We start from the raw sequence: 27,752 nt of genomic DNA, 5'->3' as shown, positions 1-27,752 counted from the left end.
ATCAAGAGCTGGAGGCTCAACCTACTGAGCCACCCAGGTACTCCTCAAATATATTTTTTTAATGTTTATTTATTTTTTGAGAAACAGAGACACAGAGTGCGAGTCAGGGAGGGTGAGAGAGATAGAGAGACACAGAATATGAGGTGGGCTCCAGGCTCTGAGCTGTCGGCACAGAGCCTGAATCGGGGCTCCATTTCGTGAACGGTGAGATCATACCTAAGCCGAAGTCAGCCAACCAAGCCACCCAGGCTACCCTCAAATAATCACCTTTTATCTCATTTATTTCTCACACGGTCTTGTAACGTCCACAGAGCCAATATTATTTTCTCCATTTACTGGTGAGTAGGGGGAGTCTCTCAGTGGTCAGAAGATAAAAGCAAATTCCCTGCTTCTCTCCCACCAGTCTGGGAGCTTTTTCCTACTTGCTGTCTCTCTCAGACCTCATGAACTTGTTACCATCTACCCAGAAAGCTAATACATAGTACAAGTTTGAAACAATTCTTAGGTCCCTTGGGAAAAAGTAGAAGAGAAGAAAAGCAAAATAAAGTATTGTTCCTGATCAAGAAGGAAATTCAGTACTGAAGAATCTTTGAAACACAGACTCTCACAAACAGAATCATTTATACCCTTGCCATAATTGGTATCCAGGCTACTTCTTGCTAAAAATCCACAAAGGACGAATCATTGCAGACTCACGGAGGGCTGCAACATTCTTTGGCTGCTCACTTTGTGCAGAAGGTTAAGTGAAAGATCTAACAAGTAACAAAGCTGTATCTACACAGGTAATATATAGGCGGTTGTTGAGATTTTCTTGCAGATATTGGAGTACATATATCAAAACAGGTATATGAATTGAACTTATTACCTACCAAAGATTTTTTATGAATTTGCTTATTTTCAGTTCCAATTCCAATTTCAACTTCAGAATGGGAGAGTAAGATTTTTCTGCCAAATTATTATATTTAAGTAACAATTCTGTATTTCTGCATTTTTTACTTCCTATATTGACTTCCTATTGAAAAATGGCTATAAAGGATGCCTGAGTGGCTCAGTCGGTTAAGCATCCAACTTCGACTCAGGTCATTATCTCACAGTTTGAATCCTGCATTGGGCTCTGTGCTGACAGCTCAGAGCCTGGAGCCTGATTTGGATTCTGTGTCTCCGTCTCTGTCTGCCCCTTCCCTGCTCATGCTGTTTCTCTCTCTCTCTCAAAAATAAATAAAAACAATAAAAAAATTAAAAACAAAAAAATGGCTTTATCATGCTGTTCAAATTAGGGTAACAGGGTATCTACTACGGTGAAGTAATCTTCAAGTGCTAGGTGAGGGAAAAATTTTAAATTCAGGACAGCCTCTCCTATGTCTAAGAATGAGAGCTGTGGGTCACATTTGACCAGACCTTCTTTGTTTTGGGCTGAGGCATTTGAATGGCACCACTGAATTATGCAAATACAATGTGACCACTACCTTTCTTTCATCCTCCAGGACAGTTGTAACCAGACTCTGTGTTTACTTAGTGTTTTAGCCAAAGCCATCTCAGTAGAGCTGGTTACAAGGAAGAGGTAGATGAATTTGTGAGGGGAGGTTTCAGCTTCCTTGGGGGAGGAAATGGAAGTTTTACTGAAACTTCTCAAAATTCAAAGTTGAGGAGTCTAGCTGGTTTAGAGTAAACCACCGTGGCAGAGTATGGTTGAGCTGTAGGATCCATGGAGGACACAAGTAAAATTAATTTACCCTGAGAAAAGCAGGGTCTTAGGCCAAAGACTGGAGTTCCATAAAATGGCCAAAGGCTTTGTCAAAAAAAAGTGTCACGGGAAGAGTTCCTGGAGGACACTGACAGCTCCACTGGGCATAGTTAGACCGGCATGGTTCCTGCACATTAGAGAGCAATGGCGGAGTGTGGGAACATGACATGGGGAGAGCTGTAATGTTGAACTTCCATGTGATAACCATGACCTGAGAATTTCTGGATCAGCACCCATCTTTAACAGTGACCATTCCATGGCAGGAAGAAGGGAAAGCAGAAGAAGACCTATCAAACTACAGCGTTTTTCTCTATATGGCATTTGGAAGAAGACTGGCCCCTGATTGACCAAAAAAATGGCCTTGGAATACTAGGACAATTCAAGAGCAGAAGGACTTTCAAGAGAAACTCTTGAATTGGTCCACAGAGGCCAATTAGTTACTAACATTTAAAAATAAGAATTTTCACATAAAATTCTCTTGGAGAAAAAAAAAAAAAGAAGTGCTCTTGAAAAAAAAACTTCTGCGGATCCTGCAACATGGAGCTCACATGCTAGTTATAAATTCCAGATGAGGTAAATACCAGCTGCCCTCTTCCGATGTGGTCACCACACCCCGTTTCATTCCTGACTCTCAGGTAGAGTGACACTTGCATTTTCATCACAAGCTGTGCTTTTTTACCATCATACAAGCCCTGGTTCTCGCACCCACCACTTATTTATGATACTTGGCTAGCACTGGAGCCAATGAGCTCTGTATCCTCATCTCTGTCCTTTGGATGATACTTGTCATCTCAATTTCTAATGCATATTTCCAGAATGTCCTGCTGAATGAAGCCCACCTGGTTTGTTCACCATTCTACTCCTCTACTTTCTTCTATAACAGTTCACAATTGTTGCACTAATTGTTTAACTAATAAATAAGGGGCCTAGTGATTTTTGAATGATCCCCCCCCCAAAATTCTGCAGAAACTACAAAGCTGAACAATATAAAAAGTGATTATCGGAGAAGCCCAGGAAAAAAGACTTGCGAGTCTTCTCTTCAGTTAAACACAGACTCTCAGTTCCTTTTCTTGGCTGTGCTCTGAAAATAGGAGAGGACCCAAGAAACACCAATAATAGTAGTTGAAAATTTAACTTCTAACATGTTATTCTGATGAAAAGTAAAGCTTTTCTTTAAGAACTTGTGACTTCAGGTTGGAGGAGACGAAGGAGATGTGAGAACTAAACACAATGCGGGATCCCAGAATAGATCATTGGAACAGAGAAAGGGTATCGGTGGAGAAAATGAGGAAATTTGAATAAGGTGTTGGTTTAGTTAACACTGTTACTTCCTGGTTTAGATCATGGTACTATGTTTATGTATGATGTTACCATTAAGTGAAGCTGGGCAAAGGTTATTTTGTACCTTTGTCTAAAATAATTTCAAAGTAAAATGTTTTAAAAATTTTAAAGAGATTATGCAGTTTCTCTTTTGGTGTATTTTTAAAAATGTATGTCTGTGGTCTGGAAAAGAGTCAAAGTGTCAAAAATGAACCCCTAAATAGCCCTGCGATAGTTAGGAAAAGACACCTCTACCTTCCTATAGAAATCCTCCCGTGACTGCATATACCATTCCCGTGGCATGCACTCTGTTAACAGGTGTTAGATTGCCCATGAATTGACTGTCTTTCTGGATTTCCAAGTAGCCCTATAGCCTAACCACATGTTGGATGATTGTATTACTACATTTTAGTCTCCTATTATTGACTATTTGCTTGGACCAAGCCCAAATATGGCCAGTAGTTCTTGAACACTGTGCATTGTGTGTTGTACTGTAGCTCCTGTTGTGGGCCAGTTGCCCAAACACATTTCTCATCCTAATAGGAGGATCCAGCTGAGTCTGGCTGGTTTCATGTACATGACACTCTGAGGGCTACTACTTTCTCCCTCAGAGTCTCCCTCCAGAGTCTCCTCTCTTTGCTACCAACATTGCCATCTGTTCCCCCTAGGTCTTCATTCACTCAACAAATACTTATTGAGCACCTATTATGTGTGATACACTAGAGTAAACAATGAGAATACAGAACAAAAGCATGAGAGATATTGATCTTATTTTTATGGAGCACACACCCATACTTGGTGTGTGTGCTTAGAGAATAAACAGTTGGCTATTTTTTCTCTATTTCTTCCTTCTTTGTTTCCTCCCCTTCCTAGTTTTAGTTTCATTTCAGAGCTTAAACAATAATTTCTCTATTTACAAAACTATTTTTAAAATTTTGTTTCAAATCACCAAGTTATGGTGTAAAAGAATCCTGGTTATATATAAGGTCAACTTAGCTATATTAGCATCTATAAATTTTGTTCTTGAAAAGTATTTCATGGTCAACAAGTGTCACTTGCTATATTTTGCCATTTAAAACTAAGATTTGTATATTTGTGAATATAGATGCAAAGATTTGGAGGCCTTGAGTCTTGCCCTTTTCAACAGCCTGCTTCCATGGCAACAGAACCTATTAGAAGCAACCTTGTCACCACAACTGTAGGCCCAAATAATTTTGCAGAAAAGATAAAAAGGTATGTGGCAACTCTATCTTGCTCCATTTTTTACATAAAGTAATTTCTCAGAAATATGATCAGCATTTGAAACAAGTGATTAAAAATTAAAAAGCCCTGAGAGAGAGAAAAACTCTATTCATAACAAGGATTTTGAAAGCTCAATGAAAGGTGAAGGAAACATTTTTTGCACAGTGAACAATTGATCCAAAGTTTAAAATGTGAAGATTTAGATCATCATAGGGAGACTAACATGTTCATCCATAAGAGTTTGTACTTTGAGGTCCATAAAGAGCAAAAAAAGAAGTTTATCCATTCAGGTTGAAGAAATCCTATATTTATAGTGTAATTTATTACTTGGACCAGAAAGTCAAACATAAGGGCAAATATTTCATTATGTTTTTTGAACTTTGAATGTCAGAACACTTTTTTCCAAAACCATTGTACTAACTTACTAACAGTAAACAAAATCAAATTCTTTGGCCAATGAACCCCCTTCAGTGAAAAAGAAAGAATAATTTCTGTCAAAGGTAATAGACACAGTCTTATCCCTTGATATTCGATTTTTTTTGTAATGTAATGTAAATATTCTTTTTTTTTTATTTTATTTTTTATTTTTTAAAATTTACATCCAAATGAGTTAGCATATAGTGAAACAATGATTTTAGGAGTAGATTCCTTAATGCCCCTTACCCATTTAGCCCATCCCCCCTCCCACAACCCCTCAGTAACCCTCAGTTTGTTCTCCATATTTATGAGCCTCTTCTGTTTTTTCCCCCTCCTGTTTTTATATTATTTTTGTTTCCCTTCCCTTATGTTCATCTGTTTTGTCTCTTAAAGTCCTCATATGAGTGAAGTCATATGATATTTGTCTTTCTCTGACTAACTAATTTCACTTAGCATAATACCCTCCAGTTCCATCCACATAGTTGCAAATGGCAAGATTTCATTCTTTTTGATTGCCGAGTAATATTTCATTGTATATATATATATATATATATATATATATATACCACATCTTCTTTATCCATTCATCCATCGATGGACATTTGGGCTCTTTCCATACTTTGGCTATTGTTGATAGTGCTGCTATAAACATGGGGGTGCATGTGTCCCTTCGAAACAGCACACCTGTACCCCGTGGATAAATGCCTAGTAGCGCAATTGCTGGGTCATAGGGTAGTTCCATTTTTAGTTTTTTGAGGAACCTCCATACTGTTTTCCAGAGTGGCTGCACCAGTTTGCATTGCCACCAACAATGCAAAAGAGATCTTCTTTCTCCACATCCTCGCCAACATCTGTTGTTGCCTGAGTTGTTAATGTTAGCCATTCTGGCAGGTGTAAGGTGGTATTTCATTTTGGTTTTGATTTGTATTTCCCTGATGATGAGTGATGTTGAGCATTTTTTCATGTGTCGGTTGGCCATCTAGATGTCTTCCTTGGAGAAGTGTCTATTCACATCTTTTGCCCATTTCTTCACTGGATTATTTGTTTTTTGGGTATTGAGTTTGGTAAGTTCTTTATAGATTTTAGATACTAACCCTTTATCTGATATGTCATTTGCAAGTATCTTCTCCCATTCCGTCGGCTGCCTTTTAGTTTTGCTGATTTTTTCCTTCGCTGTGCAGAAGCTTTTTATTTTGATGAGGTCCCAGTAGTTCATTTTTGCTTTTGTTTCCCTTGCCTCCAGAGACGTGTTGAGTAAGAAGTTGTTGCAGGCAAGATCAAAGAGGTTTTTGCCTGCCTTCTCCTCAAGGATTTTGATGGCTTCCTGTCTTACATTGAGGTCTTTCATCCATTTTGAGTTTATTTTTGTGTATGGTGTAAGAAAGTGGTCCAGGTTCATTCTACTGCATGTCACTGTCCAGTTTTCCCAGCACCATTGCTGAAGAGACTGTCTTTATTCCATTGGATATTCTTTCCTGCTTTATCAAAGATTAGTTGGCCATAAATTTGTGGGTCCATTTGTGGGTTCTCTATTCTGTTCCATCGATCTGAGTGTCTGTTCTTGTGATATTCGATTTTTAAAAATTATTTATAATTTAAATAGAACTTAAGTATATATACAATCAACATTTAATATTGTCTAATGTCTACAGCAATATATATACACTATGCAAATTTGAAAATTGTTTCTTATTTTGAAAAATCTGTACCCATTTTATGGAGCCTTGAAGACTCTCTATTTTTGTTATGTGAATTTCAAAATACTTAAAAATACTTTCAAAATACTTAACAAATGTTAAGCAGTTTAAATTAATATATAATAAATATTCGGGGCACCTGGGTGGCTCAGTGGTTAAGGGGCCAACTTCGACGCAGGTCATGATCTCACAGTTCATGAGTTGGAACCCTGAATCTAGCTCTGTGCTGACAGCTCAAAGCCTGAAGCCTGCTTCAGATTCTGTGTCTCCCTCTCTCTCTCTGCCTATCCTTGTCTTGCACTTTGTCTCTCTCTATTAAAAAAATTAATAAACGTTAAGAACTTTTTTTTTTAATTTTTTTTTCAACGTTTATTTATTTTTGGGACAGAGAGAGACAGAGCATGAACGGGGGAGGGGCAGAGAGAGAGGGAGACACAGAATCGGAAGCAGGCTCCAGGCTCTGAGCCATCAGCCCAGAGCCTGACGCGGGGCTTGAACTCACGGACCGCGAGATCGTGACCTGGCTGAAGTCGGACGCTTAATCGACTGCGCCACCCAGGCGCCCCAAAAAACTTTTTTTTAATAAACAAATATTCATTTAACATTTATTGTGTACTAGGGGCAAACCTGGGGAAGATGCAAAGACAAGAGAAAGCTAATCTCATCTCTTAGTTGCTTATCTGGGGGAGATTCCCTTGTAACACACAAAAAAAGGAGGCAAGTAGGGGGTAATGAATAGAATATAGAGTCAATTAGTAGTTAGACTTACAATTTAAAGTTAGCATATGAGGATTTAAACTTACAACACTAGAACCAGAATTGCAACATTTTAAAATTTGCCCCAGCAGCCTACTTCATGTTAACAAACTTTTAGTGCAAAAAAAAAAAAAAATCTGTTTGTATTGTCATTTTTAAATAAATGTCTTCCCCCACCAGAATGCAAGCTCCAGAAGCACAGAGACTGTGTCTGCATCCAACTTAGCATAACAACTGGCAGATAGTATATATCCCGTAAGCAATTATAGACTGGCTGAGGAGAAAAAGCCAAGTGCAAGAGCTACTTTTTCGTTAAATTTCTGTTAATTTTTAATTTTAGAATTTTTACAACTTTCACTTTGAAATATCAATAAACTTACAAAACAGTTGCAAAAGTAGGACAGAGATTCCCATACCCCTTTCACCCATTATTCCATAAATGTTATATAACTCACAAAATCAACAAATTAACGTTAGAAATTAGCTTTAATATTAGCCTAGACTATAGTCTAATTGATAGAACTTATTCAAATTTTGCCAATTTACCCACAAACGTTCTCTTTCTCATTCAGGATCTAATCCACCATCACATGATGCATTTAGTTGTCATGTCACTTTATTCTCTGGTAATCTGAAACATTTCCTTGGTCTTTCCTTGTCTTTCATGACCTTGACACTTGTAAGAATGCTAGCCAGTTGTTTCTTAGAACGTTACTCATTTGCGATTTCCCTAATGTTTTCTCATGATTAAATTCAGATTATTCATTGTTGGTAAGAATACCACAGGAGTGATGTTGTGTCCTTCTCAGTGTATCATATCGGAAGGAGTGTAGTATCAATTTGTCCCATCATGGTTGACATTAAATTTATTGTATGCTAAAGATAGAGAACAGTTTTGTTTTTTTTAACGTTCATTTATGTTTGAGAGAGAGCATGAGTGGGGGAGGGGCAGAGAGAGAGGGGGACAAAGGTCCCCGATGCAAGATTCAAATTCATGAGCCATGAGATCATGACCCGAGCGGAAGTCAGTGTCTCAGCCAACTAAGGGACCCAGCCCCAAGAACAGCTATTTTTAAATCTTATTCTAGCAGCGTTGGAGAGTCTTCCCTAGATCTAGAGACATGTTTTACTTAATCCCTCCACAAACCTTCAAAGTCCTGTGTTTTGTGTCAGGGAATAGCAGAATAATAACAGAATAAATAAATAAATAAATACACACACGCGCGCGCACACACAGTGCTTGCCATCGGGCGATAGACTCGGAAGTATTTACAACAAACTGTGAAAAGTACAATGCCAAATATCTAGGACGATATGGGAGTAAAGAGGAAAGTATTTGTGCCTTGATAGGAAAAATGATCGAGGAACATTATCACAAAAGTGGCAACAATTTAAGAAGGGTCTTGTAGGACAAACAAGCTTTTCCCTGGTGGCAGAAAGAATAGAAGTTGGTGGACCCTGATAAGCAACAACGAAGCAAGGTAATCATGAAAATATTTGCAGTAATCGAAGAATAATGAGAGATTTGATGTAGCATGTGCAGGTGAGAAAGTGACCAAAACTAGGTAGAGTGAAGCTGGGAGGTCTTGCATGCTATAAGTCTAGAGTTTACCACATAGATGCTTAACGAACCTGTGAAAGAGTTTTCATGGCAGGAGAATAAAAAGTTTTGGTGGTGGTTGCTGTTGTTTTTAAGAAAGACAAGTATGTTGGCAACGGAGAAAACAGTCTGCAGCAGAGACAAATGGGTGTTTGAGAATTTTTTAAATGTGGACCAATTGTAGTACCCCAGGTAGGCCCAGGTCCTGACCTGGAAAAGAGGCGCCCCAGAATTAAAGGCAAACCATAAATACATCAATTTTCAAGGGGGAATTGCTGCTCGATTCAGAATCATCTCAGTCCCTGAAATTGGATTAATTGGATAAACTGGTGCCAAGAACTAACATAGTCTGATGGAGACTGAAAATGTAAGAAAGAATAAAAAGTAACAAAATTGAAACTGAGTTGCTGTTAGCGAGAACTATTTAAAGATAGGCTCCCTGTGGCTAGAGCTGAATTTTTCTTCACCAACAGTGATAGCAATTGACTCAGTGCATTAACGACATTATGTGTAAAGATGAGCAAACAGAGTCCTTCATTGTAAATGGTCGGAAGGAGTCATATAACTGGTCATAATGTCCAGAAGCATCTCTTAGTTTCTAACAGATTTCTTCTGTTGAATAATATATTATCAACTGAAATAATATAATTAATAGTTAATCTATTATCAACTGAAATAATATAGTTAATAGTTATTCTTGTCTTCTTGTCATTATTTATTAATAAATAAACAGCATGCTTAAATTGCATATTCATTTTTTAATAGGTAATGGATGCGTATCTATTTTGGTTTTTCAAACGATGAATTAGTAGCAAAAAAAGAAAGCAATCCATTCTGTTTTATGATATTCTGGGTCTGGTTGTATTAGTGTCACCCAAATAATGGGGTAAATAATGTTATTGGAGGGAGAGAGAGAGAGAGAGAGAGAGAGTAGAGAGGCTGTCCTCTAGCCTTGAGAAGTAAGCTACCCTTTTGTGAGGGGGCCTGAAGAGAGGGCTGGAGGGCCAAGAACTGTGAGTGGCCCCCTGGAACTGAAAGCAGCCCCAGCCAACAGTAGGAAAATAGGGATGTCAGTCCCACAGGCATAAGGACAAGAATCCTGTCAGCAACCTGAGGGAGCTTGGAGCAGATCTTCACTTACTTGAGCCCCTGATAAGACTGCAGTGCTGGTCAACAGACGGATTCCAACTTGGTGAGACCCTGGAGCAGAGACCCCAGCTATGCTGTACCTGGACTCCTAACCCATGGAAACTATGAACTAATAGATATGTATTCTTTTGAGCTATGAGCTTGTCATAATTTGTTATGCGGTAGGGAAGATTGATACCTGGAATTACAATGCTGCCGTAACAAATCCCTAAACCAGCAGAGCAGCATTGGAACTGGGCAGTAGGGTAGAGGCTGGAGGAATTTTGAGGAGCATGCTAGGGAAAGCCTAAATCACTGTGAACACCCTGCTAATAGAAATATGGACTTCGAGGACACTGCTGCAGAGGGCTCAGAGGAAGTAGTGAGCCATGTCCTTAGAAACTGGAGAAAAGGGATCTGTAGTGGTTAGTGATAACGTCTCTGCCTTTATATGGAAAACAGGACTTGTAAGTAGTAAATTTGGTTATATAGTAAGGAAGAGTTTCCAACAGAGTGTTGAAGGTGCTAGCTGGTTTCTTGTTACTGCTTATAGTAAAATGCAAGAGGAAAGAAACAGATTGAAGTAAGAAGTGTAAACAAAAAGAAGCCAGGTCTGGGTGATTTGGGAAATTTTCAACCTCTTCAGATTGCAAAAGTAGCTGACATTTTCACTGTCAGGAAAGCATGTTCTAGAAAAAAAGCTAAGGTTCTGACTCCACTACCTTTTGGTAAAAACCTCAGGTCAAAAAATTCCGAGTATTCAGTCATGCAAAAGGCTGTTTCAAGAAATGACAAGCGTCCCATACAGACCCTCGCCATCTGACCATAAGATCTCTAGGAAGCTTAAGGCCATTGTCCCTTAGCCATATAAATAAGAGGTAGAGAAAAGGTTATTTGAAAAATATCTATAGAGGGGCGCCTGGGTGGCTCAGTCGGTTGAGCATCCGGCTTCGGCTCAGGTCATGATCTCGCAGTCTGTGAGTTCGAGCCCCGCGTCAGGCTCTGTGCTGACAGCTCAGAGCCTGGAGCCTGCTTAGGATTCTGTGTCTCCCTCTCTCTCTGCCCCTCCCCCACTCATGCTCTGTCTCTCTCTGTCTCAGAAATAAATAAACATCAAAAATTTTTTAAAAAAGGAAAAAAAGAAAAATATCTGTAGGTATGACTTGTACTTAGTGAAAAGAACCCCTCTGAGATCCAGAGAAGACCCCCCAAAGTTCTTAAGAAAAGTATTTGAGCAGAAATACTTGCAGCTTGGACCAAAAGAGACAGAGAGCACAAAACTAAAAAAGGCTGTGAGACTCCCTAAATCATATTGCCATGAAGTGGGATAATAAAACAACTTAGCTGCAAACATGTGCTACCTGTCATGAAGAAAGATTTATTCAAAGGGCAGGACCACAAAACCAGAGGATGGAGCCACGAGCCATGGAGGCCTGGAAACCCCAAGCCTTGAAGCCTAGTGGAAGAACTCTGGCTGGAGTTTGGCCAGCTGGATGTCAAGCCTCCTTCAACCAGTGACTCTTTTCACCTCGACTTCCCTTTTTTTTTGGAACTAGAATATCTTCAATTGTTACCATATGCTCATGCCTCCATTGTATGTTTGGATTGTCAGAGGCGGTTAACTGGGTTGTCTTTGGTTTCACAGTCCCACAGATGGAGAAGAATTGTGCCCCAAGAACTGTACTTAGTGAACCACACTTGGGAACCTCAGCCATACCTGCACATGGTTTCCCTGGACTTTGAGCTAAAGCCATCATGGGATGAGATTCTTTTTTTTTTTTTATCTTGTTTTATTTTTTTTTTAATTTACATCCAAATTAATTAGCATATAGTGCAACAATGATTTCAGGAGTAGATTCTTGAGAACTTGGAAGAGAGTGGATGTATTTTAAATGTGAGAGGGACATGAATTATTCGAGGCCAGAAGGCCAATTACAGCAGACACACTCGAGGAGCCCCCATGTTAACATTCTGTAAATCACCTCTCCCTGAACGTGAATGGGACCCGTGGCTTGCTTCTAGCCAATAGGATATGACAGAGGTGATGGAGGAAAAGAGAGAAATAACCTTAGATTTCTGCTATGTGCTTCATAAAGCAAATCGGAGAAAAAAAAAAGATAACTTCCGAAAATTCCCCTGTTCATTCGCTACTTATTTTGCCTTCATTTAAACTTTCTATTTTTCTCTCCCTAAATTATAGAGCTTACGTTCTTTATTTTGTATATTCTCACCTTCACTTTCAGTGATAGCCCCAAACTCTCTTTAATAGGTTGTGTAATCTTTTGTTAGCATATATATCTCAACCTAGGAAAATTCCTATGTGTGAAGGTATCTACAGACTCAATTCAATGAAGAGGGTCATGTGGCTATACTTCTGCATACAGTTATGCCCAGCCAGAGGGCATCAAGACCTGGTAGGACCTTCTACCTTATTCTATCTCATCTCTTCCTTTTCCCCTAAGCTACTAGAATATCAGTTCCAAATTTTTTTTTTTTTATTTATTTTTGGGACAGAGAGAGACAGAGCATGAATGGGGGAGGGGCAGAGAGAGAGGGAGACACAGAATCGGAAACAGGCTCCAGGCTCCTGAGCCATCAGCCCAGAGCCCGACGCGGGGCTCGAACTCACAGACCGCGAGATTGTGACCTGGCTGAAGTCGGACGCTTAACCGACTGCGCCACCCAGGCGCCCCTGTTCCAAATATTTTTAACTGAACCTTTGTTCAGCTACATCTTTCATCTTATTATTTAGTCTCCTTTATTTTCAAATATAGTCCATCAATGCTGAATTTTTTTTAATTTTTTAATGTTTATTTTTGTTTTTTAATGTTTTTTTTTTTACATTTTATTTATTTTTGATAGACAGAGAGATAGAGCATAAGTGGGGGAAGGGGCAGAGAGAGACAGAGACACAGAATCCGAAGCAGGCTCCAGGTTCCGAGCTTTCACCACAGAGCCCAACGCAGGGCTTGAACCCACAAAGCATGAGATCATGACCTGAGCCGAAGTCGGATGCTCAACCGACTGAGCCACCCAGGCGCCTCAAATGTTTATTTATTTTTGAAAGAGAGAGAGATAGAGATGGAACACAAGTGGGGTGGGACAGGGGTGGGGGGGCGGAGTGCAGAGACAGACAGAAACACAAAATGCAAAGCAGGCTCCAGGCTCCCAGACAGAACTCGTTGCAGGGCTCAAACTCATGAACCATGAGCTCGTGACCTGGGCCTAAGTCAGATGCTCCACTGACTGAGCCACCCAGGTGCCCCTCAGTGCTGCACCTTTTTTCTCTGACTTCCTTACAAGCATCCAGGCCCAGGCCCTGGATAGATTTCAACTCACCCAACAATCTGAAAAAGAGAAAAACTGACTTTCTTCAAAAGAGGGTATCTGGGGGACACAAGGACCCCACATAGCTGTACAAAGGAAATCCCTGGATTAAATACATTATAAAACTAATTATAGCAAGAGAGGCACATTTCCCTTTGGTGTATTCCACAAATCCTATTCTAGAGCTTCTTTCATTGGAATAAGATGTCAGAAGAAACAACCTTTGACTGACCCACGTTTTGTGTTTCTCCTGTACCATTTTCCATCTTTTCTATCTTTTGTCTTCCTCTTCAGTTTCATCCATCCTCCATCATTCCTCATTCAAAGATTTCTTTGCAAAGCGCAAATAATAGCAACCTGATATACCTAATTCACCCAACTTTCCTATTCCAGAACCCAAATCTGTTCCTGCTTTTTAAAAAGGCCTAAATTCTATATGTGAAATAAAGTGCAATCCCCAGATGCAACATTCTGGAACTCCCACAAAAGCTTAGTAATCTTAAGCAGACCTGATTTCCACCACTATTTTAGGGGCAAATCAAAAACCTAGAGTAAAAAAGTAATTATTACTACTAAGCACCACTGTGGATAAGACCTTTATTTATATAATTTGTATATTTGGAGCATTAATAGTGAACATCATATCTAAGTAATAATTGACAAAGAAAACAAATATATCAAAATCAGGTATAAAACACCAATAGCAATCCTAGATACTTTTATATTCTATTACTATTATATCAGCTATCTCAAAAAACATTTACACTCAACATTACTATGAAATAATGATAGTTATTAGATCTACTAATAGATATGATTATTTAGGGTGTTAATAAGAAAGCACAGGGGAACCTGGGTGTCTCAGTGGATTGGTTAAACAACTGACTCTTGGTTTTGGCTCAGGTCACAATCTCACAGATTCGTGGGTTTGAGCCCTGTGTCGGGTTCCACACTGACAGTGTGGAGCCTGCTTGAGATTCTCTGTCTCCCTCTCTCTCTGCCCTTTCCCACTCATGCTGTCTCTGTCTCTCTCAAAATAAATAAACTTTTAAAAAAGCACATAAAATGCTATCACAAATATTTTGATAATTGCATTTCAATATAATAATTTTTCACTGTAATCTTGTATATTTTTCTTTATGCATAAATGCATTTTATGCATTATTCTGAAAAGGATAGCTTCTCTTCACTGCCAAAGAAGGTGCCATCATCTGAGTAACTGTGTCCCCCCTTAAAATTCATAGGTTGAAATCCTAATGCCCAGTGTGATAGTATCAGAAAATAGGATCTTTGGCAGGCAATTAGGTTATGAGGGTCAAGCCCTCATGAGTGGAATCAGTACCTTTATAAAAGAGAACCCAGAGAGAGCCCTTTCCATAATGTGAGGGTACAATGGGAAAGCTGTGACCCAAAGGAGAATACTCACCCTATCACATTGTACTGTGATCTTTGACTTCCAGTCTCCAGAACCATGAGAAATAAATTTCTGTTGTTTAGAGGCTACCCAGGCTCTGGTATTTTGTTATAGCAGCCCAAATGGACAGAAAGGGCCATGGCCATGACACATACAAAACTCGTTAAGACTCTCCGTTAAAATATCAGGCATGAAGTACACAGAGGGAAAATGGTATTCTTATAATCAATTAATAAATTTATAAAAATACAGAGCTCTTCAGGGACGCCTGCAGGGCTCAGTCGGTTAAACATGATTTCGGTTCAGGTCATGATCTCACAGTTTGTGAGTTCAAGCACCATGTCGGGCTCTGTGCTGGTGGTGCAGAGTCTGCTTGGGATTCTCCCTCTCCCTCTCTCTCTGCCCCTCCCCTGTGCTCTCTCTCTGTCTCAAAAATTAAAAAAAAAAAAAAAAAAAAAAAAATATATATATATATATATTTTGGCTCTTCAGATTTTCTGTTTTATCTTGTATAAGTTTTGGTAAGTTTTATTTTTCAAAAAATTTATCCAAGTTATTAGATGTATTGGCATAAAGTTGCCCATATATTCTCTTATCATTCCTTTAATGTCTTTATAGATCTGTAGTGATATTCCCTCTTTATTCCTGATATACATATAATTTATGTTCTCTGTCTTTATTTCTTGATCTCTCTTGTTAGGGGCTTATCCATCCTGTTGATCTTTTCAAACAACTAGCTGTTAACATTGTTAAATCCCCCAATTGTTTCTCTAATTTCATCAATATTATACCTTTCTTCTTTTTTCATACAAATACCTTAAATCTATAAATTTCCCTCCAAGCACTGTGTTAGCTGCACTGCATGAGTTTTTGTAACTTTGTGTTTCCATTATTAGTTTAACATAGTTCCTAAATTCACTGATGAGTTCTTCTTTCACCCATGGTTATCTATCAAAAAGACAAGAAATAAAAAAAATATTAGTAAGGGTGTGCAGAAAAGGGAGCAAACTCTTGTGCACTCTTGGTGGAAAGGCGAATTGGTGCAGCCACTGTGGAAAACATTATGAAGTTCCCTCCCAAATTAAAAATAGAATACTATATGATCCATCAATTCTACTTCTGGGTATTTACCCACTAAAAATGAAAACACTAACTCAAAAAGATATATGCACCCCACATTCATTGCAGCATTATTTACAACAGCCAAGACATGGAAACAACTTAAGTGTCCATGGATGGATGAACAGATAAAGTAATTATGATATATCATAGATACAGATACAGATACAGATATATAGATAGATATAGATATAGATATAGACATAGATATAGATATAGATATGTTTTCTAACTAGTTTAATAAAAGAGAATTATTATTAAGAAATAACATTCTGGGGCGCCTGGGTGGCGCAGTCGGTTAAGCGTCTGACTTCAGCCAGGTCACGATCTCGCGGTCCGTGAGTTCGAGCCCCGCATCAGGCTCTGGGCTGATGGCTCGGAGCCTGGAGCCTGTTTCCGATTCTGTGTCTCCCTCTCTCTCTGCCCCTCCCCCGTTCATGCTCTGTCTCTCTCTGTCCCAAAAATAAATTAAAAAAATTTAAAAAAATAAAAGAAATAACATTTTGTGGGACGCCTGGGTGGCTCAGTTGGTTAAGCATCTGACTCTTGATATCAGCTGTCGTGATGTCGTGGCTGTGAGATGCAGCCCTCCCTCAGGCCCCACGTCGGGCTTTGCACTGAGTGTGGAACCTGCTTAAGATTCTCTCATCCTAGGGGTGCCTGGATGCCTCAGTCGGTTAAGCATCTGACTCTTGATTTTGGCTGAGGTCATGATCTCACGGTTTATGAGTTTGAGCCCATATCAGGCTCTGCATGTAGCCTGTTTGGGATTCTCTCTCTTTCCCTCTCTCTCTCTGTCCCTCTCCTGCACTCACACTCTCTCTCTCTCAAAATAAATAAATAAACATTTGAAAAATTGAAAAAAATTCTCTCATCCTCTCCCTCTGCCCCTCCCCCACTCATGCTCGCTCTCTTTCTCAAAATAAAATAAAAAACATTTAAAAAAGGAGTTAACATTTTGCTGCAAGCTAACTAATGTATTTGATCTCCAATATGCTAAATGTTTCTACTTGATTGCCTTGCAGTTGTTGCATGAATGGCGTCTGATGAATGAAATATTGATAATGGTAATGCATATAATACTTCATGTTTCAAATATTCTTCTAAGTGCTTTCTATGTATTATCTCAGTGAATTTTCACATTACCGTACAACTCAGGCAGTAGTTTTATAGACAAATAATTATCTTTTTATAAATGAGTAAACTGATGGGGCGCCTGGATGGCTCACTCAGTTGGGCATCCGACTTAGGCTCAGGTCATGATCTTGCAGTGAGTTCAAGCCCCGTGTCGGGCTCTGTGCTGACCGCTGGGAGCCTGGGGCCTGCTTCGGATTCTGTGTCTCCCTCTCTCTCTGCCCCTCCCCTGCTCATGCTCTGTCTCTCTCTGTCTCAAAAATAAGTAAAAACATTAAAAAAATAAATGAGTAAACTGAGACCCAAGGAGCTTAAGTAGTGTGTACAAATTACACAGGTAGTATATGGTGGAATTTAAGAGCCCATACATACAATCATTATGCTATAATGCTTTTTTGGTAATGTTTATTTATTTTTGAGGGACAGAGCACAAGTGGGGGAGGAGCAGAGATAGAGAGGGAGACACAGAATCTGAAGCAGGCTCCAGGCTCTGAGCTGTCAGCACAGAGCGTGATGTGGGACTCAAACCCACAAGCCATAAGATCACGACCTGAGCTGAAGTCGGATGCTTAACCAACTGAGCCACCCAGGTGCCCAATGCTATAATGCTTTTTAAAAATAACAGATCTTTGTCTCTGCCACTAGCTTGGATCATTACCACAGAAACACTGTTATTTACATAGTTACATGTGTCTAATTTTGACTAATTTTTAATGTGCTATGTGAAGTTAATAGTAAAGAGAAGTAAATAAACATTGTAATGATAGAATTTTATTAAATAGAATAGCTTAATTTCAGAATCAAAGTTTGCCTCATAATTTGTGACTTTTTCAGTATGTATGATTGACATATCAGAAATTCCTTAAGCATTAAAGTGAGCTCCAGAAGCCTCAAACCTGTAACACTGTCTTTTTTGCTGTAGTTTCTTACCTGCAAGGCGACAAAATTAGATTCAATATGATTAGTGCATACTCTTAAATAGTTACTTTATTTTTTGTTATTATCTTAACTTTTATCATTGAAAAAAAAAAACCCTCTTTCTTCCTCCCTCCCCCCTCCATGTTTCTATCTCAGCTGTTTGCTCTTATCATAAACATGACATGCTGTAAGACATGAACAAGTGTGTACTTAAGCAAAATAGTTATTTCCTTAACTTGACTCACCAAGGCACCCTAGAGATTAATACTCTTGTGATTTCACAGGTCTCTTGCGCATGTGAATTTCCATGAGATTCTATTCAACTAGGGTAACTAAGAAGAAAGAACAATGTTCCTCTATACAAGGTGGGTTTTGCATTGTCCCACACATAGCCCGCTGATGGCCGTGGGATGGCAAAGTCATCTTCATTAGACGGAATTTAATAGTGAATCAAAGTTCTTGTGGAGAATAGACTGATCTAAACTTTAGCCTCCCTTGGGTCCTGCTGAAAGATTAGAGGGAAAGAGTAGGGCCTTAGTAAGTTGAATGTATCAGATTGTTTTTCACTAATAGTTCTCTTGTAAAACTCTGAAAACCACCCAGTTTAACCCTTAAAAAAGGGGGGGAAGCAAAAGGAGTGGTGTAGGGGAGGGGAGGAAACTCAGGTAGCATACCACAGGCATTGATTTTTGAGATGTTCTGTTTTCCCAGTAGCAAGTTCCACAGTTTGGAGTATGTGCACATGACCAAACTTTGTCTATCAAAAGGAAAACAGTTTTCTTGCTACATATAATCGCCCCTGCCATATGTCACAATGCTGTAATTTCATAAGGTTTACGAAATTTAATTGCCTTTCAGTTTTGCTCTATGATTAGAGATTCTAAGACTCGATCCAAGAATGCAGTTATGTGATAAAATCTTTTCACAAATATCCTGAATCCAGGAAGAGTTACAGGTAGAAGAAAAAAGAGAAGCCAGCACAGGTAAAATGTATCAACCAGCACCTGTAGGGCAGGATCAGACATAGTTAACAAGAAAAAAGGAAGGAGAAACAAATGTGTTAGGTGATCTTTAGTTTAAAGAAATCTCTGTTGGGCAACTGGGCATTTTGCTCCTTGCCTTTTATTTCCAACTTCCTTTCAAAGAATCCGTTAAGTGAAAAGAGAGATGATGGCAGCTCAGTATATCAAAGCTCAGTTATCAGTTGGCTTATTCTAGTATCTTTGGTCTTTTGTGGATGCCTTATGATGTGTTGTACGGTAACACTGGAAAGTCAATCTCATACCAGCGATTGACACATGAACGTTAAGGAGTCTGAAAAAAAAATCACAAAATAGAAATAGTTGCTGTCTCAGGTATAAAGTGGCACTGATAAGAATGAATGTATCCAAAAAGATTTGGGTAGGTTTCTTTTTTCTTTTTTTGGAGGGAGGGGTGCAAAAGAGATTGACTTATTATTCAGTTGGGTGAGAAGGAAAGTCTAAGAGAAAGAAAAAGACATAATAGAGACTGCTCCATTGTCAACTCTTTCAGGATTGGCCCTGAGCATGTTGTCCTGGTCACGGACAGAAGTAAAAAGCTTACTACTACTCCGAAGAGATCTGTTTCCTTTATGTAACATCTTTAGTCTTAAAAATTCATGAGAGCTATTAAAATTAAACTTTTCCTTAAAATCAAAGTACACTTCTTGGGGGATAAAGGTACTTTTCCTAAATCTGTAATAGGAAGACTTTAGAAACTCTTGAAAGATGGCATACGAGTCAGCAGGAGACACATTCACTGGGATCCTAAAGAGAATTGAATAAAGGTACTATTTTTCAAAGGAAGAGATGGTGAGTCAGCCAGGAACTAGCAACAGCAGGAAACCGTTAACCACTGTAAGACTTAGGGCAAATGGAAGAAGCTATGTTTCCGGACTAAGTGAGAGCTCATCCATGTGAGACGGACACAACCACAGAGCAAAAGCCAGAGGAGAGGGAAGAAATAACCCGACCTTCTTCTCCTCCTGTCCATTTATTTCCTGCTGTGCCTCTGGTAGCCAAACCCCTCCAGAAGCCAGAATGAGCTTAGTGCCACTGTCTTCGAGAATGAGAACCTTCCTTTTCACTGGCCTATGGCACAGATCAAAGCAAAGACAAAAAGAAAATTGATGCTGGGGTTTGCAGATGTATGACTAACTGAGACATTGAAAGAAAAATCACTAACAGAAGAGCAAGATAGCCAAGATAGTCTGAACTGCAGTTTTCAATGCATGAGAAGTTGATTTCCTGTGGCTAAGACTTTATTCCTGATTGTAGCATCAGTAATGATTGTTCAACTGTGATGGATCATAGGTTTAAGGCAATTCACCTGCAGGAAAAATACTTTAGAAAGAAAATGCAAAAACAAAAACAGATTGTGTGAGAAGATTTTCTTTAAGATGACTCTATAACAATGACAGGTATAATCTGTTTTATTCTAGTTAACCATATTAATTCTTATTTTTATTTTGGTATATCTGTATGAGGTAGTATGATGTATGTTCTTCAAAATCACTTTGATTTACTCCTTGGAATGTTGCAACAATGAGCAGCATTGCATATTCGTTTTAGTCTGGAAATTTCTAACAGGGAAGGATACTGCAATGAAATTAACATTTAGAAGAAATCGTTCCTCAGGAGATAGAAAATATATCATGCATTATAACATTTTAGGCCTTGAAAAGAACTTTTAAAGATTAATCTAAAATTTTTATTTTACAAGTGATGACAAAAGGTGTAGTTGTAGTTTCCCCATAGCAACACATCTCTAGTTTTCAGCAAAGATCAGAACCCACGTCTCCTGACTCCCCCCCATCTGTTTTACCCACCTTCACATGGTGAAATTCCCATTTATATTCCTATTATATAGGAGAACCAATCTTGTTTCAATGACTTCCTAAATCTGCCTGTCCAAAAATTCACTGAAAATACATACCTACCACCTTAATATTTCTCAGCCAAGATTTGAAGATACCATCAGAGAGCAAGAAGGGGTATCCTTGTGGATTGCCTGAAGCTCTGGGAGCTGCCTGCACTCAGCGTCTCTCTGTGGACTTTGGTTCTATCATAATCCATTAGCCAACTGTCCATTTAGAGGCTCAAGTTCCATTGTCCTCAAATTTTGTCCAAGAAAATTGAGTTCATTATTTTGCAAGACCAATAAATGAAAGAGTTACAGCTTGCTGTGTTTTAACTCCATGAAAGAAACTGTCATAGCCCACAGAGAATTTCCTGGATATAAATCATTTTTTTTTTGACTGTTGGTTCTGTCTTGTCCCTTCTCTATCACACTATAATTACTTAATCTGATCACTTGCTATTCCTATTTCCTCTTTAACAACTGTAATTTTTAATCTATGTTGTCTTGCTCTATTATACTTCCCTGTAGTAAGCAATGACATATAAAAAAAGGACCCAGCCTTGTAGGCAGGTGTGTGCTTCCTATGTGCTCACAGATAGGTCACTGAAAGTCCATGCAAATTAGGGTACTTCATGGAGCAGCGGAATTTCATCTGGCAAGCAGGTGTGTTATAGAAGAGAACTATAAATGACTTGGTTTGAATGATGGCTGTTGGTGTTCCTCTATGCTTTATTCTTGCAGTTCACCTAATGGGTCATGTTCTTGACATCTGAACTCTACAAACATGGTCATGGAAACCTCTTGTCTAATGTTGCACTAGATGGGGCATTGATCTTCCTAGGACAAGAAGATTGCCAAGTGTTCTTTCTCCATTTCTCTCAAAATAAAGATTTGAAAATTTTATAAATGAAATAATTATTCAAGGACTATAGGAATTTAAATTATTTGGCCTCTGACAATAAAAGCTTAGGAAAGCTTTAGTCTTTTACTGTAAGAGATTATAAAAGTAAAATAAATTAATATGTGTTAAGGCAGGCAGTATGTGACATATAGTTTTCAAAAACAATCCCTGCAAACAGAATAGTATTACATTTTAAAAATATATCACCATAGATTTTAAGAAGTAAAATAGATATACATCATTCTAGCATACCTTGACTTCTTGCTTTTTAAAAAGTAGGTGGGAAAATCTGTAGTTCTCAACTGTTTATCTGTGGACTAGGGCCCATCTATCACAAAGATTTAACTAGTCAATATTGAAAAAAGAAAATAATATTAAGGACAAAGTAGAGTGTGTTGGGGGGAGGGCAGAGGGAGCTGTAAAATGCCAACCTTCCTTTCCTAGGGTAAGACCCTACTTTCCTCTGGGATTTTGCCATTCCTACTCTGAGGTAAACCATTGTGGCAATAGATGGTAGCTGAACTGAAGTACCTCTTCCTGGAGTCTGTTGTGTCTGTCTTCTCCTGGGAAGCAGACCTATGATGGGATTCCCTTAGGGAAAATGCCTGTGTAAGAGAAAATGGGGAAAGGGCCAGAAAAGGCTGGGAGAGTCATGGGAATGTGATATAATTCGGACACAGAGCAAAGTGGGGAGAAAGGGAGGCATACTAGACCGTTGTGCCCCATCCAGGAGTCCTTGAGGCAAAAGCAGCCATCAAAGTGGACCCGTGTCTCCCTAGCGTTGTCTTGCCTTGGTATTCCTGCCCCCTCAGGATGTGCTGGGCAGCATGGGGGAAGCATGCCAGAGCCAGCAGCTGGGGCCCTTGGTTCATGAACTTCCCTGGAGTCCGAGGTCTGCAAGGCACATTCTCATGACCACCACAACTAGCTGTGGCTTTTTAATCTTTCACACCTATTATACCTGAGAATTAGGACTTTCATCCCTTTCTCCCTTGATAAAACTTTTAGACCATTCTTCTTCTACTTTTTAAAAACAAAACGATAAGAGACTCTTAAAAACTGAGAGCAAACTGAGGGTTGATGGGGGGTGGGAGGGAGGGGATGGGGGTGGGAGGGAGGGGAGGGTGGGTGATGGGTATTGAGGAGGGCACCTTTTGGAATGAGCACTGGGTGTTGTATGGAAACCAATTTGACAATAAATTTCATATATTGATTAAAAAAAAGAGTCAAGCTAATAAACAGTGAAATCAAAAAGTCAAAAAAAAAAAAAGCTCAGAAAGAAAAATAAATAAATAAATAAATAAATAATAAAATGAAAAGCTCAGAAAGAGAAGAAAAAAAAAATGAAACTGTAACAAAGCCTGGCAGTTTTCAGGCTCACGCCATTCAACTAGTCCATCTTCTGAGCCCTCCTCCTCAGTCACTGAACTTTGACATCTGGCTGTTGGTCTTGCTCACTCTAATCCTTGCCAATATATCAGGCAAATTCAATACCCGGGCCTCTCAGTTCCTCATCTTCTCCATCATCCATGACATCTTCCTTTCCCCCTCTTCTCCACACCCTCAAAGACTTGCTCAAATAGTACATTCTCACAGAAGCCTTCTTAGAATCCTGACTACATGGGATCCTCCTGTCCTCTACTTCATACTAACAGTTACTGACCATGAGAACAAGCCCCAAATGAAAAATATTATGCACCTAGGGTGCTTTTTCTTGGCCATTATTGTTAAACTGTTTTCTTACAGAGCACAACCAGGATGTGGCCTGAATGTGGCCTCATATATGAGCTGGACTTAAAACAGGACCCCGGTTCCAAAAAGCACCAGGGAGCTGCCTGGGTTGCCTGACAATATCTACGAATAAGGATGAGGCCCTTCTAATCAATCAGGATGAGGCATTTTTTTTCCCCTTTTCCTCATTAGCGTATTGGTTGGAGTGGGCACCTAAAAGGGAACTTTATATGAGCAAGGCCTCCCATCTCTTCCTGAGCCCAGCCTAACCGACCTCTCTGTTAGTGCTGTGTGTCCCTTCAGTGAGAGCTGGACACCCAATAAAGCCTTGCCTGTGCCTTTGACTTTTGGGTCTGGCTTCTTTTCTATTCTTGTAGGACCAGAAAACCCGACTCCAGTAACAATCTGTGATGCTCATTCAAAGCCAGTGACAGTTTTTGGAAGTATCTGTTTATTCCTGTGATTGGATTACTATCTTTTCTCTACTGTAGATTCTAAGTTCTATGAGGGCCAGTTTCATCTATTTGGATTCTCAGCACCTGCAAATTACCTGGCACATAGTAGATATTCAGTACATATTCCCTATATAACTAAATGATTCCCTGACTATATACAGAAATGAATGAGTAGATTTGAATTGTGATGCATTGAACTGAATAGATATATCAATGGATGTTGTTGCCAAGGCTTATGTCCGTCTACATTTGAAACATATGTAGTTATCAATGTAATTAAAAACTTCAGAAGAATTAAAATTTTCTTTCATTATTTTATATCCTGTGACAAATTTTATCACTTCAAAAAATTACACTTAGGGGAACCTGGGTGGCTTAGTCTGTTAAGCATCCGATTCTTGATTTCAGCCCAGGTCATGATCCCATGGCTGTGGGATCAAGCCCCTGCTTCAGGCTCCACATCAAGCATAGATCCTGCTTAAAATTCTGTCTCCGTTGCTCTTTCCCAACCCCCCACCCCCACCCTGGCTCACACACACGCTTTCTCTCAAGAAAAATAATACACTTGATTTTATCATCAAAATCACTTTGGATATGTTTTTTATTTTAAACTCTGAATATCTTGACCACAGTGCTCTTTACAATTCATCTAAGGTTTCCTTGAAGATCATAACATGGGGTCTTGTACATAATAGAATTTATTATATGGCATTAATTTGCAATACATTAATTCAGCTTCTCTAAATTCTGGTATTTTGTTCTTCCTAATAAAACTAACCCTCTGTCTGATTTTCTCTTCCTCATTTATTTCCGCTGAGAGACATAGTTAAATTGACTTTTACTTATATCTTGGGATTTATTTATTCATAAGAACTTTTTAAAAAATGCATCCATTTCTAATCTTTTTTTTTTGCTTGCTTTTTATTTTTCTGAATTATTAGGCTTTGATTTCTATTTTACGTTTGTTTTATTTTTTCAGGATTTAATTAGAATTAAGTCTAATGACTTAAATGTAGGTTTTCTATAAATGCTTCAGGAGATTTTTTAAACATGGGTGGAAGGGGGCACTACTTAAAGAGTATACTATTGTTGGGGCACCTGGGTGGCTCAGTTGAGTGTCCAACTTTGGCTCAGGTCATGATCTCACAGTTTGTGAGTTCAAGCCCCACATAGGGCTTGCTGCTATCAGCACAGAGCCTGCTTCAGATCTTCTGTTCCCCTCTCTCCCTGTCCCTCCCCTGCTCCCGCACATGCTCTCTCTCAAAAATAAGTTTATAAAAACATTAAACAAAACTTTTAAAGAGTATACTATTGTCAAAAATTCAGAAATAATATTAAAACCATGAGTCACCAAAGTATTAATTAGTAGAAATTGATTGATTGATACACACTGAAAAGACAATTTACAAAGCAGTAGCATACTCAAACCAAAGCACGGAATGAGGCTTAGGTATATTGGTTATAAGCAACTTATATAGTGATAAAGCAGTGACTGTTTATTCTTCATAGTGATTGATTATGGTAGGATTTTCTTAAATGACAGGGAATTGATCAGTGGTTACCTCATACCAACCTTGGAAAACAGTTTGTCTTGCTTATGATTTTCAGAAGGATAAGCAAGAAATGACCCATAATAAGTTAGCCTTGCAAAATAAACAAAATTAAGCTTTGCTTCTATGACTAAACTGGTTTTGTCTCCTCAGGGAACTTTCAAGGCTGGTCTCTGTTTTTAATTTTAACAATAGTTTAATCGGTTTTCCATATTTAATATCCATTTTCTGTTTGAAATTATCTTTTTTAACAGTTTTACATATTAAATCAAAATCTTTAAATTTGATTGGCATGTTAAAAATGTTGCCTTTGAAGTAAAAGTGTTCTGCTCTTATTCTTGGCGTTTCCCCCAGGTTTAATAGTAAAATGATTGTTTTATCCTTCTATCTTAGTTTAATCTATTTTCTCCTTTGATTTAGTCTAGCATTTCACAATGACTTTGGTCTCAGTACCTCTTTATGCTCTTAAAAAGCAATGATGATCTCAAAGCTCTTTTGATTTTGTGAGCTATATCTATCCATATTTACAATCCTAGAAATTAAAACTGAGAAACATTTAAAGTATTTATTCATTCATTTAAATATAACAATAAACCCCTTATACATTAACATATATAATTATTTTAATAAAAATGAGTAGTATTTTTCCAAGACAAAAAATAGTGAGAAGAGTAGCATTGATTTACATATTTAAAAATCTCTTAATAGAAAACATTCTCAAGAGACTAGGCTGGTGGTTATGAGGGGCTTGGAGGTAAGGGAAAATGGGAGATGCTGGTCAAAGTGTACAAACTTCAAGTTATAAGCTGAGTAAGTCCTGGGGATTTAATGTACAGTGTAATAACCATAGTTAGTAGTATTTAGTATTATTTACATGAAAGTTGCTAAAAGAGCAGATCTTAAGTGGTTTCACCACAAAGAAGAAATGGTAAGTATGTGTCACGATGGATGGGGTGTTAGCTGAAGTTAAGCTGTTAATCAGTTTGCAACATGTAAGTGTATCAGATCAACACATTGCACACTTTAAACTTGTACAACATTGGGGTACCTGGGTGGCCTAGTCGGTGAAGCATCCAACTTCGGCTCGGGCCATGATTTCATGGTTTGTGAGTTCAACCCCTGCATCGGGCTCTGTGCTGGCAGCTTGAGCCTGGAGCCTGCTTTAGATCTGTGTCTCCCTCTCTCTCTGCCCCTCCCCTGCTTATGCTCTGTCTCTGTCTCTCTCAAAACTAAAACATTAAAAAATTTTTTTAACTTGCACAGTGTTGTATGTCGATTATATCTCAATGAAGCTAGGAAAAATAAAACATTTAAAAAGTTTAAATCACTAATGTTAAAAAAAAAAAAAGCTGTTTCAAATCATGCTAAAAGGTCAAGCAAATGAGGAATAAGCATTGACCATTGAACTTAGCAATGTAATCCTGGTCATACAGTTAATTCATCACCTCTCTCTCCTAAGCAATTAAATTTTCAGTTAGGCACTTCAAAAATATAGAAAATGTTCTAATCCAACAGAACCTATATGCCATAGTAATCTTGAGGGTGGTCTGCCCTCACTTCTATCTTATCTCACACAGAAAACACTAAGACAGAAGAAAAAAAAATCTCAAGCCATATAATTTACAAACATCTGGTTGGTTCTACATTTCTTAAAACATTACTCTCATTCTTGTGCAACTCTCCAAGTGAAGTTATTCCTAAAATCTTAGTTCCTTTTATCCTCCATATAACTAATAGTGCAATCCGTTTTTCACTGAGGCATGAAGATGAATGGACTTTTGACTCAAGACTTTCAGGTTATGCAACCTTATGAATGATTTCTTTACAGATCAGCATAAAACATCATTAGAGATTACATTAAACTTACATTCGTTGAATCACAGGATACCTCTATAAATAATTAAATAATTGATATATTTTTTAAATGTTTATTTTCAGAGAGAGAATAAGAATGTAGGGGGAGAAGGGCAAAGAGAGAGGGAGAGAGAGAATCTGAAGCAGGCTCTGGGCCATCAGCACAGAGTCCAATGCAGGGCTTGATCCCACAAACCCAAGATCATGACCTAAGCCAAAATCAAGAGTTGACCCTTAACCAACTGAGCCACCCAGATGCCCCAATATATATTTTTAAACTAAGTAAAAATATGAAAAGTTTTAAACCTACTTTCATTACCATGAATACATTTTCAAGAAAGTGTTTTCGACAATTTATTAATAAAGGACCCAATTTACCAATAATTTACAAATAGTTTAAAGTACATCAAATATATGAAATGCAAAATATAATAATGATAAATAAAATAATATGCAATTATTTTAACTTCTTGGTTGTTTTATTTATAAAATTATTTTATAGTCCTGGGGCACCTGGCTGGCTCAGTCAATAGAGCATGTGACTCGATCCCAGGGGTGAGTTCAA

At 38.5% G+C, this 27,752-nt stretch overlaps 1 long non-coding RNA gene across 1 annotated transcript; it reads left to right on the top strand.

The window, feature by feature from the left end:
- Positions 1 to 27,727, top strand: LOC125163639 (uncharacterized). Its single transcript, XR_007151528.1, has 3 exons — positions 1 to 37; positions 4,170 to 4,297; positions 27,690 to 27,727. It is a non-coding gene; the product is annotated as an uncharacterized LOC125163639 (long non-coding RNA).
- Positions 27,728 to 27,752: the final 25 nt, after the last annotated feature.

The sequence above is a fragment of the Prionailurus viverrinus genome, chromosome B1 (genome assembly GCF_022837055.1).
Source record: "Prionailurus viverrinus isolate Anna chromosome B1, UM_Priviv_1.0, whole genome shotgun sequence".
Taxonomy (NCBI): Eukaryota; Metazoa; Chordata; class Mammalia; order Carnivora; family Felidae; genus Prionailurus; species Prionailurus viverrinus.
Note: the sequence above shows the minus strand (reverse complement) of the source record. Positions and strands in the feature narration are given on the sequence as shown.